General features: G+C 37.9%; 1 protein-coding gene across 2 annotated transcripts in view; it reads right to left on the reverse strand.

The window, feature by feature from the left end:
- Nucleotides 1-13,712, reverse strand: part of CDK14 (cyclin dependent kinase 14) — a 727,116-nt gene that overhangs the window by 681,610 nt on the left and 31,794 nt on the right. For both annotated transcript variants that reach the window (XM_028846085.2, XM_077998072.1), the window contains exon 2: nt 13,630-13,693. The gene's annotated coding sequence lies outside the window, so the exon portion shown is untranslated. The remainder of the gene's footprint in view (nt 1-13,629; nt 13,694-13,712) is intronic.

The raw sequence follows: 13,712 nt of genomic DNA on the forward strand, positions 1-13,712 counted from the left end.
TCACATAAAGGCAATATAAAGGCTTAGTTTCCCTGTCTTAAAGTATGGCTAATATTAGGATTTACCTCAAGGGATTGTTGTAAGGTTTCAATGAGTTAACACATGTAAAGTCCTTAGAACGGTGCCCAGAATATTATAAATGCCCAATAAGTGTCAGCTGTTATGTTCTCACCTTACCTGTTCCTTATACTGTGAGGAAATAGTAGAATTTATTTACTATTGCTCAGGTATAATCTGTGCTTTTTCACCTGCATGTCTATCGTTTATTCTGCTTCCTCCCCTGAAAATGTCCTCCCTGAAAATTTCCTCCCCTAGCAGCTCCAATCTGCCTGTTGATAAATGTCCATTCCTGAGGCTCAGCTGGGAGACCATGATACCTCCATTAAGCCTTACTTGATCTCCATGTACTACATGAGTTCTTTAGGTTTTAACTCAACTCTTAGGTGCCTAACATGGAACTTACTGTAGAAATATTTTTTCTTTTCTTCTTTTTTTTTTTTTTTTTTTGAGACAAGTTTTCACAGTTGCCCAGACTGGAGGCAGTGGCACAATCTCAGCTCACTGCAATCTCTGCTTCTTGTGCTGAAGCAGTCGTCCCACCTCAGCCTCCCGAGTCACTGGGACTACAGGCGTGTGCCACCACCATGCCTGGCTAATTTATTTTATTTTTTTGTATTTTTTGATAGAGACAGGGTTTCACCATGTTGTCCAGGCTGATCTTGAACTCCTGAGCTCAGGCTATCCACCTGCCTCAGCCTCCTACAGTACTGGGATTACAGGTGTGAGCTATTGCGCCCAGTCTGATACTTTATAGTATCTAAATGTATACTTATCTGAAGGGCTTGTCTTCCTTGAAAGATCTCAAGTGCCTTATGGTACCCTGTAAAGTTCCTCTTTATGTTCTCACAGTGCCTCTAGAATTACAGTGACATAATAGGCCCATAATAGGTAATAATATAACCATTTATTGAGCATCTACTATGTGTCAGGTACTATAAAAAGTGCTTTATACATAGTATTTAAAATTACATCTCACAGAACTTTTGTAGCATTGTTTCCTTTTATACAGGAATACTTAAGTAATTTAAATAATTTGCTTAGTGTTAAACAGTGAAAAACTGTTGGGGCAGAGATGAGAATCCAAGATATTTCTGGCCCTGAGATTGAGCTCCTTCTACTTCATGGCCCTATCTTACCTGGCTCCTTCCCTTGCCCAAGAGCCAAGAGTCACCATTTAGTGATTATGTATTATATTCTAGGAGTTTTTCCTAAATTATTCCTAAGCTTCCTTGAAAAACAGTTATTATTTTTCCTATATTCCAGACGAGGAAATCAAGTCTCAGAGACATTAAACAATTTACCTTAGGTTTTACAGCTAGTAAACTCCAGATGCAACTTTGAGCCTAACTCCAGAAGCCTCCTGCCCACTCCACCCCTACTCCTCAAAAATGCTCTTGTCACATTTTAGAAGTCCCTTGAGAAAAATGTATTGCCTTTACTATTATCAGGGTTTCATTTATGTGGTTTTATTTTATTTAGATAGCTTTTCACAGAAATCATCATTGCATACTCTTACAGAAAAAAATGTTATCCCTATACTGTATTTTGATCACCTTTTGTCTTTATACATGGACTGCCTAATTATTATAACTAACTTCGCAAAAAAAAAAAAAAAAAAGTGCTGGTCCTCCTAAGAATTTGATGAAGTTTTACATCAAAGTGATCTTGATATTGAAAGAATAAAAATTGTTTATACAAACAATAGGTCAGGAATATATCGAGGGATCCATATTTAGTACTGATCATTGTTAATTTCACCAGACCATTAAGTTTTGACTGAAACTTCTAGAAAATCAGGATAAAACACCACACCAAGAGAAATAAGTAGTTACTGAAACAGAATACCAAAATGAATCTTGAACTTAATGCAATGCACACAAAGCAGAAGGAAAAAGGAAAGATGAAGGATTAGAATTACCCATCAGATTTTAAAATAAAATAAGAAAATAATTTTTTTTCGAGACAGGGTCTCACTCTGTCACCGAGGCTAGAGTGCAGTGGCATAATCATAGCTCGCTGCAGCCTTCATCTCTCTGGCTCAAGCCATCCTTCTGCCTCAGCCTCCCCAGTAGCTAGGACTATAGGGCATGCTACCACATCCGGCTAGTTAAAAAAAATTTTTAGTAGAGACAGGGTCTCATTATGTTGCTCAGACTGGTTTTGAACCTCTGAGCTCAAGTAATCCTCCCTCATCGGCCTCCCAAAGTGCTGGGATCACAGGTGTGAGTCTCCATGCCCAGCTTAAAAATACAGTTTTTAAAAGGGAAAAAATGGGGGAAGAATTAATGGAAATTAATCTGACTTATTTATGAGAAAATAGCACTCAATACCAAACTGGCATGTATGCAGTAACTACCAAGGTAATTAAAATACTTAAGATACAAATATAATTGAAAATTACATGACTTGAATGTCATTATTCCATTTTACCAGTGCTCCCTATTTAATTGGAAAAAATTTTATTGGCTTTCAGTGAAAAAAAAGTGCAAGTGAAAATAGAAAAAAATGTAATAGAACCAAAATCTTCCCAAGCAAAAAAATAACTCCAAAAAAGTATCCCTCATTATGAAAGTGCTAGGGTTTCTAGAGCTCCCAGAGGACTCAGTAAAACTACAGATACTTGCAGTGCGTTATAAGTGTGTAATTACCATTTAAATGAAAAGAGAAAAGCTGGTGAGTGAAATGAGAAACAGGCATTTTCTTACAGCCAAGCAGGAACTGACATTTCAGGCGACAATCATCTAATCTACAGTCTGGTTAACAAAGCTATTGTCATTCTGCCACTCATACTCACTCTTAACTGACACTCTTCCCTACTAGAAGGAAACAGTAGGTTAAGTCTTTGTCTATGATTTTCAGTCACAATTTACTCATTAGGCTCTGGCCTGCCTAATACGTAATTTAACAGCATATGTATACCAAAAGACAGCCAACAGACATAAAGTCTTCTCTTTAATTCTACCTTTTTAATTATTTGGGCATCCAGATTGTAAAAGTAAACAAAATGTCAGAGTAAATTCCTATTGGTTGTACAATCATGATGGTTAAGAATCATTTAATCTCACCTGCAGTCCAACAAAAGCTTCCCTACTAACATCCCTCTTTGTGGATTTGGCTGGGCAGCAAGTTGGATGTAGAAAATATTATTGCCTTTTTCTGAAAAGGCATTGAATACCCTTTTCAAATGTGGTTAGAAGTTATCACATAGATTTCAAAACTAGAAAACTATCAAATGTGTTCTTATTGAATAGGTGCATAATGAAGTATAGAGTGTAAAAGATTTGTCAAAAACACACAAATTAACTGGAGAGACCCCTCTCCCTGCCACATGTGTTTCAGAAGTCAAATCTATTCCTTTTGGGTTGCTGCTAGCATGAGATTAGCCAAGTCTTGTGATGTGTTTGGCAAAACCAGTTGGGGTTTATTGGTGTGGCTTATGTTGGTTGGATTAATTGTTGCTTCTACCAAACAACCAACCAACCCTGAGTATTTCTGAAGTAAGAATATAAATGTCAAGCATGACAAGATTGATAAATCATGAAAAAGAAGACTGCACACATAATCAGCCATCAGACAAAAGTGATGGGGTTGTGGGTTTCATAGGGCTACTTTATTCTAGCTTTCCCTTTGTATCTTCTTTTGGCTGTTTTATTTGATATCTTTTGAAAATCTGTTGCAAGTCAGTGAAACAAGTTAGGTAGACCCTTCCAAGTCATTCAGTGATCTTTCTGATTATCTAAACTAACAGGTCCACAAACTGTGACTCCCAGACCAAATCTGGCTCTCTGCATGTTTTTGTAAATAAAACTTCATCAAAACACAGCCACATACATTCATTTATATATGGTCTAAAGCTGTTTTCACACCACAACAGCAAAGTTGTTGTAACAGGTATGATAAGGCCCCAAAAGCCTAAAATACTTACTACCTGGACCTTTATAAAGAAAATTTGCCAATCCTTGATTTAAAGTTATCTCTTACTGTTCTAGGTGAAAATTATACTCTCTGATATAACCTTCTACTCTATCCCACTCTGTCCCATTAGACGTGCTTCTCCCCGCCCCCCGCCCCCCGAGATGGAGTCTCACTCTGTCGCCCGGGCTGGAGTGCAGTGGTGCCATCTGGGCTCACTGCAACCTCCAGTTCCCAGGTTCAAGCAATTATCTGCCTCAGCCTCCTAAATAGCAGAGATTACAGGTGCCGGCCACCACGCCTGGCTAACTATTTTGTATTTTTAGTAGAGATAGGGTTTCACCATCTTAGCCAGTTGCTCTTGAACTCCTGACCTCGTGATCTACCTGCCTCAGCCTCCCAAAGTGTTGGTATTACAGGTGTGAGCCACTGTGCCCAGCAGATGTGCTTTTTTTCTACTTCACCAAACCATCCCATTTTTCAATTATAGGCAGGCCTATCTTGTTTTATTGCACTTCATTTTAACGTACCTCACAAATACTGTGCTTTTTACAAATTTAAGGTTTATGGCAGCTTGGTGTCAGGCAAATGTGTTGGCACCATTTTTCCAATAGTATGTGCTCACTTTGTGTCTCTGTATCACATTTCGGTAATCCTCACGATATTTCAAAGTTGTTCATTCTGATTATATCTGTTATGATGATCCATGATGGTGATCTTTGATGTTACTATTGTAATTGTCATGGGGGTGCCACACCCATAGGAGACAGTGGACTTAATCACTACATGTTGTATGTGTTCTGACTGCTGCACTGACTGGCCGTTCCCCCATCTTTCTCTTCTCAGGCCTCCCTGTTCAGTGAGACACAACAACATTGAAATGAGGCCAGTTAATAATCTGACAATGACCTCTAAGTGTTCAAGTGAAAGGAAGAGTTGCACATCTCTCACTTTCAATCAAAAGTGAGAAATGATTAAACTTAGTGAGGAAGGCATGCCAAAAGCGAAGAGAGGCTGAAAACTGGGTCTCTGGTGCCAAACAGCCAAATTGTACATGCAAAGGAAAAAATCCTTGAAGGAAATTAAAACTGCTACTCCAGTGAACCCAAAAATGATGAAAGAGCAAAACAGCCTTATTGCTGATATGAAAAAAGTTTTAATAGTTTGGATGGAAGATCAAACCAGCCACAAAATTCCATTAAGTCAAAGTCTAATACAGAGCAAGGCCCTAACTCTCTTTAATTCTATGAAGCCTGAGAGAGGCAAGGAAGGTGCAGAAGAAACGTTGGAATCTAGCAGAGACTGGTTCATGAAGTTGAAGGAAAGAAGCCATCTCCATAACATAAAAGGGCAAGGTGAAGCAGCAAGTGCTAATGTAGAAGCCATAGCAAGTTATCCAGAAGATCTACCTAAGATCATTGGTGAAGGTGGCTACACTAAAAAATAGATTCCCAATATAGACAAAGCACCCTTCTGTTGGAAAGAGATGCCATCCAGGACTTTCATGGCCAGAGAGGAAAAAGTCAATGCCTGGCTTCAAAACTTCAAAAGGACAGGCTGATTTTCTTGTTAGGGGTTAATGGAACTGGTGACTTTACGTTGAAGCCAATGCTCACTTGCTATTCCAAAAATCTAAGGACACTTAAGAATTATGCTAAATCTACTTGCCCGCACTCTGTAAATGGAATGCCAAAGCCTAGATGACAGCACATCTGTTTATAGAATGGCTTACTGAATATATTAAGCCCACTGTTGAGACTTACTACTCAGAAAAAAGATTCCTTTCAAAATGTTAATGCTCATTGACAATGTGCCTGGTCACTCAAGAGTTCTGATGGAGATGTACACAGAGATTAATAATGTTTTCATGTCTGCTAAGACAACATCCATTCTGCAGCCCGTGGATGAAGAAGTCATTTTCACTTTCAAGTCTTATTTAAGAAACACATTTCTTAAGGCTATAGTTGTCATAAATAGTGATTCCTCTGATGGATCTGGGTAAAATTAATTGAAAACCTTCTGGAAAGAATCCACCATTATAGATGCCATTAAAAACATTCATGATTCATGGGAGGATGTCAAAATGTCAACATTAATAGGAGTTTGGAAGAAGTTTATTCCAACTCTAATGGATGACTTTGAAAAGGTTCAAGACTTCTGTGAAGACTGATGTGGTGGCACATGCCTGTAATCCCAGCTACTTGGGAAGCTGTGGTGGGAGGATCACTTGAGGATCATTTGAGGTGGGAGGATCACTTGGAGAGAAGGACTTCAGTGGAAGAAGTCACTGCAGATGTTGTGGAAATAGCAAGATATTAGAATTTAAAGTGGAGCCTGAAGATGTGATAGAATTGCTGCAATCACATGATAAAACTTGAATGGATGAGGAGCTTGTTATGGATGAGCAAAGAAAGTAGTTTCTTGAAATGTAATCTACTTCTGGTGAAGATGCCGTGAACATTGTTGAAATGACTACAAAGGGTTTAGAATATTACATAAATGTAACTGATAAACCAATATCATGGTTTGAATTGATTACAATCTTGAAAGAAGTTTTACTGTGGGTAAAATGCTATCAAACGGCATCACACACTGCAAAGAAATCTTTCATGAAAGGAAGAATGAATCATGTGGCAAACCTCATTGCCACAGCAAACCCAAACTTCAGCAACCACCACCCTGATCAGGCAGCAACCATCAAGACCAAGGGAAGACCCTCACTAGAAAAAATGTTGTGACTTTCTGAATGTTCAGATGATTGTTAGCAGTTTTTAACAATAAAGTTTTGTGGGGGTTTCTTGAGACAAGGTCTCACTCTGATACCCAGGCTGTAGTGCTGTGGAGGATCAGAGCTCATGCAGCCTCAAACTCCTGGACTCAAGTGATCCTCTCACCCCAGCCTCCCAAGTAGCAAGTACCACAGGTGCACACCACCATGTCTGGCTAATTTTTTAAATGTTTCTGTAGAAATGAGGTCTCGCTATGTTGCACAGGCTGGTCTCAAACTCCTGGCCTCAAGTGACCCTTCTGCCTCACTTCCAAAAGTTCTGGGATTACAGGTGTAAACTACTATGTCTAGCCATGTATTTTAATAAAGGTAAGTACATTGTTTTTTAGACATAATACTATTGTACACTTAATAGACTAGAGTATAGTGTAAACAAAATTTTTATATGCACTGGAAAAAAAAATGTGTGACTTGTTTTATTGTGATATTTGCTTTATTGTGGCATTCTGGAACCAACCCTGCCTGTATCTCCTTTTTCTAGTAAATATTACGTTTATATATCTTTCCTTTTTCAGTTACTATCACAGTTAATTTCATTCCAAAATTCACTTAACCTGAATTTAAAAGTGGTCATATGTGGCCCAGTCTCTGCTTTGGGTCAATCCAAATTAAAATCAATTCAAAAACAATGAAAATACATAATTGAAATAAATTTAAGTGTTTACTTAGGGTCTAAAGAAAATGCTAATGAGGTAAAGGAGGAGTATGCTCTTAATGAATAAATGAACATTTCAAAACCCTATCTTCCCAGAATCATTACTCTCAATATTCCCCTAAATCAATGACAGAGGTTGTGGTGAATGCCCTCTTTGGGAATTGCCCTACCCAGTGCAGCCAGCCACCTCACTTGAGGTTAAATCTCCTTTTGGAGGACATCCCACATCTAATGTTGGTTGATATTGGGCCATAATTTGGGACAACTCTAAAAGGTGATCCCAGTTCCAGAGTGCCCCATAAGATTGACTGAGGCCTCCCTTGTGACTACATGATACTTTAACTGTTCCTTCTACCCAAGTCTGCTTCTCTCTGTCCCTTACATGTGTTACTCCTGAAGGAATTCCCCAATTAACTCCTGCAGGCAAGTCTCTGCCTTGGAGCCTAGTCCTCAGGGTTCCCAACTTAAGACAGCTGTTCTCTTCAAATTCTTTCTCTCATCCCATTCTCCCCCAATCCCAGTCTTTCTAGCTCTTTATTCCTTCCTCCTCACTGTCTTCTTTCCTCACGTTCCCAAATCAATTCCTTTTCTCACAATAGAGTTAACCATCTATTATTTAAATTTATAATTTGTGCTAGTGTGTTTCAATGTCTTATTTTTTTTTCTATTAAACAGTCTTTATTATAATGATATTAGAGCTCTTTGGCTTCCTAATGATTTTTTGTGAAGAAAAAGTATTTCCAGTCTTTCACACTTTTTTTTTGTACTGTCTTATATACATATATGTATGCCTATGTCTATCTATCTCTTCATTTATCTATCCATCCATCCTAAAATTAGATAAATGCACAATAGTAATAAGGTTATCTCAAGCTTTCAATTTGAAATACAGTCAATATACAATGTCTTATATTTCATCTGTTAACACTAAAGGCAACATAGGAATTGACACCATAAAGGTCAACACACAGGCAATAATATTTTAACCTTTCAAAGTATTCCCTTATAGAAGGTAGTTTTGGATTATCAGGATGAATTGTTTGTTTTGCTTGTTTGTTTTTGAGACAGAGTCTCCCTCTGTCGCCCAGGCTAGAGTGCAGAGGCACAATCTTAGCTTGAACTCCCCAGGTCAGGTGATCCTCCCACCTCAGCCTCTGAGTAGCTGGAACTACAGGTGCACGCCATCAAGTCTGGCTAATTTTTTGACTTTTAGTAGAGATGGGGTTTCACCATGTTGCCCAGGCTAGTCTTGAACTCCTGATCTCAAGTGATCTGCCCCCCTTGGCCTTCCAAAGTGCTGGGATTATAGGCCTGAGCCACTGAACCCAGTGAGGACTAACTGTTTTTAATGTTTTACAGTTTTATTTTTAAAAGAACACTGGCCAGGCACAGTGGCTCTGGCAACAGAGCAAGACTCTGTCTCAAAAAAATAAAAATAATAAAATAAAAAAAAGAACACTGATCAAAAAGCATTTAAAATTGTACCTTTTTACATTATGCATTTAAAAGTCTTTATATGATTATTATATGGCCAACTGTAGAGTGAATGCTGTTCTGCAGTTACACTGTCCCCATACAATAGCATCTTGATTCAAAATGAAATGTTCTGGTACAAAAGTTGGAAAACAAGGACACATAAGAAGAGAAAAAATTAACAGAGAAAGAAAGAGGAGAAAGGAAACTAAGATGAAACAAAGCAAACAAAACTATAGTAAATCCATGAATTTCCATTGCATGCAGCACCTCTGCAAGCTCTAGACTCATTATCTTTTCCACAGCTAAATGTTTAATTTTGTGAAATTCCTACCATTGGCACAAGTTAAAATAAATAACTCATCTTTATTCTGCTTAAACTTAAAAATTGTTAAAAAGGGTCATGTGCAGTGGCTCATGCCTGTAATCCCAGCACTTTGGAAGGCTGAGGTGAGTGGATTGCTTGAGCCCAGGGGTTCAAGACCAGCCTGGGCAAAATAGTGAAATCCCATCTCTACAAAAATCACAAAAATTAGCCAGGCATGGTAGTGAACATCTGTAGGCTTGGCTGCTTGAGAGGCTTAGGCCAGAGGATCAATTGAGCCCAGGAGGTAGAGGCTACAGTGAGCCATGATCATGCCACTGCACCCCAGCCTGGCTGACAGAGCGAGACCCTGTCTCAAAGAAATGAAAATTTTTTAAAAAATTTAAAAAGGAAACAGAAAGAGTAATATGAGGTGGAGAGAAGTTAAATACCATTACCAGATATTAAAATAGCTTATATATCCTCCATAATTAAAACATTATGGTATTAGGAAACTATTATCTGGATAGACCAATAGCAGTGAACAGATGCACAAAAATATACTCAAATGTGAATGGAAATTTATGAAAAAAGTATCATCTTATATCACTGGTGTAAAAAAGGCTTTCACAATAAACTGTATTGGTGTAGTTTTCATTATATAATGACATTCTTTGTCTCTTTTTATAGTTTTGGACTTAAAGTCTATTTTGTTTGATATGAATATAGCTACCCCTGCTCTATTTTGGTTTCCATTTGTATGGAGTATCTTCTTCCATCTCTTCACTTTCAGTTTATGTGTGTCCTTAAAAATGATGAAGACAGTCTCCTACAGGCAGTATATAGTTGGGTCTTATTTTTTAATCCATGCAGCCCCTTTTTATTCATTGGAGAATTTAGCCTATTTATATTCAAGATGATTATTGATAGGTAAGAACCTACTGCTACTATTTTATGGTTCTAATATAGTAATAAAGGGGTTCATTCATCAAGAGGATATAACAATTATAAATATACATGCACTCAACATTGGAGCACCTAAATATATAAAGTAAATATTAATAGATCTGAAGGAAGAGATAGGCAATAATGCAGTAATACTAGGGGACTTCAATAACCCACTGTCAACAATGGACATAACATCTAGACAAAAAAATCAACAAGGAGACATAAGACTTGAACTACACTTTGGACAAATGGACATAACAGACATATCCATAGGGTTCTATTCAGTGGCAGCAGAATTCTTCTTCTTCTTCTTCTTCTTCTTCCTCCTCCTCCTCCTCCTCCTTCTTCTTCTTCTTCCTTCTTCTTCTTCTTCTTCTTCTTCTTCTTCTTCTTCTTCTTCTTCTTCTTCTTCTTCTTCTTCTCCTCCTCCTCCTCCTCCTCCTCCTTCTTCTTCTCCTTTTTTCTTCTTCTTCTTCTTTCTTCTTTTTCCTCTTCTTTTTTTTAACAGAGTCTTGCTCTGTCACTTAGGCTACAGTACAGCGGTAGGATCATGGCTCACTGCAACCTCAACCTCTTGGGCTCAAGGGATCCTCCTGCCTCACGCTTCCTAGTAGGCTGGCTAACTTTTTAACTTTTATTTTGTAGAGATGAGATCTTGCTCTGTTGACCAGGCTGGTTTCAAACTCCTGGCCTTAAGCAATCCTCCTGCCTTGACATCACAAAGTATTGGGATTACAGATATGAGCCACTGCACCTGACTGACATTCTTCTTCAGCACACATGGAACACTATCTAAGATAGACCATATGTTAGGCCACAAAACAAGTTTTTACAAATGTAAGAAGATTTAAATCATATCAAGTATCTTTTCTCACCATGATGGTATGAAACTAGAAATCAATTAACAAGAAGAAATTTGGAAAATTCACAAAACATGGAAATTAAACAACATTCTCTGAATAACCAAGGTGTCAAAAACAACAACAACAACAACAAATGGAAAGCAAAAAGTATATTGAGACAAATGAAAATAAAAACACAACATACCAAAATTTATGGGATGCAGCAAAAGTAATTCTTAGAGGGAAGTTAATAACAATCACGCTTACATAAAAAAAGAAAGATCTCAAATTAATAACCTTACGTTACACATCAAAGAACTAGAAAAAGAACAAACTATGCCCAAAGTTAATAAAAGGAAGGAAATAATAAAGATAAGGGCAGAAATAAGATAGACACTAGAAAAACAATAGAAAGAATCAACAAAACTGAAAATTATACTATTATAGTAAGAATAGTTAAAAAATTAAAATTAAAATTAAAAAATTAACAAAACTGATGGTTGGTGTTTTGAAAAGATAAACAAAATGGCCAGCCCTTTAGATAAACTACAAAAGAAGAGAGAGACTTAAATAAAATCAGAAATGAAAGACAAGACATTACAACTGATACCACAGAAATATGAAAGATTACGAGATACTATGAAGAATCATACACCAACAAATGGGATAGCCTAGAAGAAATGAATACATTCCTAGACAAATACAACACACCCAGATTGAATTATTAAGAAATAGAAAATCTGAACAGACAAATAATGAGTAACAAGATTGAATCAGTAATAAATGGTCTCCCATAAAAGAAAACCCCACAATCTCATGGCTTCACTGCTGAATTCTACCATTTAAATAACTAATACCAATCCTTCTCAACTCTTCTGAAAAATTGAAAAGGGAATCCTTCTCAATGCATTTAATGGGGCCAGTACTATCCTGAAACCCAAGCCAGACAAAGACACTATGAGAAAAGAAAATTGTGGGCTAATATCCCTAATGAATATAAGTGCAAAATTCTTCACAAAATACCAGCAAACTGAATTCAGCATCACACTAAAAGGATCATTTATGTCAGTGGGGAAAACCTCTAATAATGGAATTACCAGGTCAAAGAGTACTCCCCCCAACCCCAAATTTTAATAGATACTGAGAGACTGTCTTATAAAAAGTTTGTATAAATGCCCAATCCCAACAACAACAAATAAATGTGCACATTTCCCTTGCAACATTGGGTGTTAACCATCATTTCTTGCTGTTGTTTGCCCAGGGCAGCCTTGGTTTTCACCTGCTCTCCTAGCATAATTCTTAACAGTGGCCCTTTCACTCTTAAAATGGGCCCAGTTTGGAAGATACATGGTCACTCTACTAAACTTTAAAACTGATACATATTGTCTCTTCCCTAGAGATTCTCCAGGAGGCTCTGTAGGCTTCTGGAAGGACTTGCATTCTCTTCCCTCTCTCTCCTATTAACCTGCACTGACTCCTTCAAAAGCCATAGAATTATGGAATGTGCCTCTAGCTAGGGACCTCCTTTCTGTGCAGATGGAAGTAGGAGGTGGCAATGAAAGTATGCCTGTATGTTTAAACTTGCTGAAAGGCAAATGTGCACACACATACATACACACACAAAGCCAAATTTGTAACTATGTTGTAATCCAAAGGATAGTCCCTAGCTGTCCATCATTTGACATGACATAGATGTTGATAAGAGGATTCCAGCACTGGAAGCGGTGTTGGGTAGGATGAACTTTAGGTGCCTTCAGTGTTGAGATTCTGTGATTACAGTAGTAACAATTGACGCTTATTAAGGACTTACTGAGTGTCAGGGTAGTTCTAGAAATTTGAGCTATAAAATCTCATTTTGTCCTCAAAGTTACCAAAACAGTAATTTAGTCACTGTTTTTAGGTAATATTAACAAATTAGGAACTAAGGCACAAACAGATTAAGTTAGTTGTCTAACGTGGCATACTTAGTAAACGGAAAGACCAGATTTCAACAAAGGCAGTCTGACCTGTTATATCTCCACTTTCTGCTGCCTTCCCTTTTCATAGCAGGGGTTGGGCGGGGAGGGGTTGATGGGGGTCTCTTTGTCACCCAGGCTGAAATGCAGCGGCGCAATCATAACTCACTACAACCTCCAACTCTTGAGCTCAAGCAATCCTCCCACCTCAGCCTCCTGGGGAGCTGGGACTACAGACACATGCAACCATGCCCAGCTAATTTTCTTTTATTGTTTGTAGTGATGGGGTCTTGCTGTATTGCCCAGGCTGGTCTTGAAGTTAGCTTAAATGATCTCACCTTGGTCTACCAAGTAGTTAGGACTACAGGTGTGAGGCACCACACTGGCTTACTTTTAAATTTTTTTGTAGACATGGAATCTCGCTATATTGTCCTGGCTAGTCTCGAACTCCTGGCCTCAAGAGATCCTCCCTCCTCCGCCTCCCAGAGTGCTGGGATTACAGAGATCAGCCACTGTGCCTGGCCTTCTGCTGCCTTCTACTTCATGTTTCGGGCACTGAAAATCTGCCTACATTTTGCAGATTTGATTCCCATTTTCTTTCTTAATAATTCTAATGATATTCCTGAAAGTTGCTTAATAGAAGGGAGAAAATGGCATGCAGAAAATTCATGCAATATAATTTGAAACCTTACCATTGAAGAAACTTCCTTCTGCTCTTTCTGGAAGATCTATTTTCAATTATCTATTCAGCATATACTATAAAAGAAAATAAATT

Source organism: Macaca mulatta, chromosome 3, assembly GCF_049350105.2.
Source record: "Macaca mulatta isolate MMU2019108-1 chromosome 3, T2T-MMU8v2.0, whole genome shotgun sequence".
Classification (NCBI taxonomy): Eukaryota; Metazoa; Chordata; class Mammalia; order Primates; family Cercopithecidae; genus Macaca; species Macaca mulatta.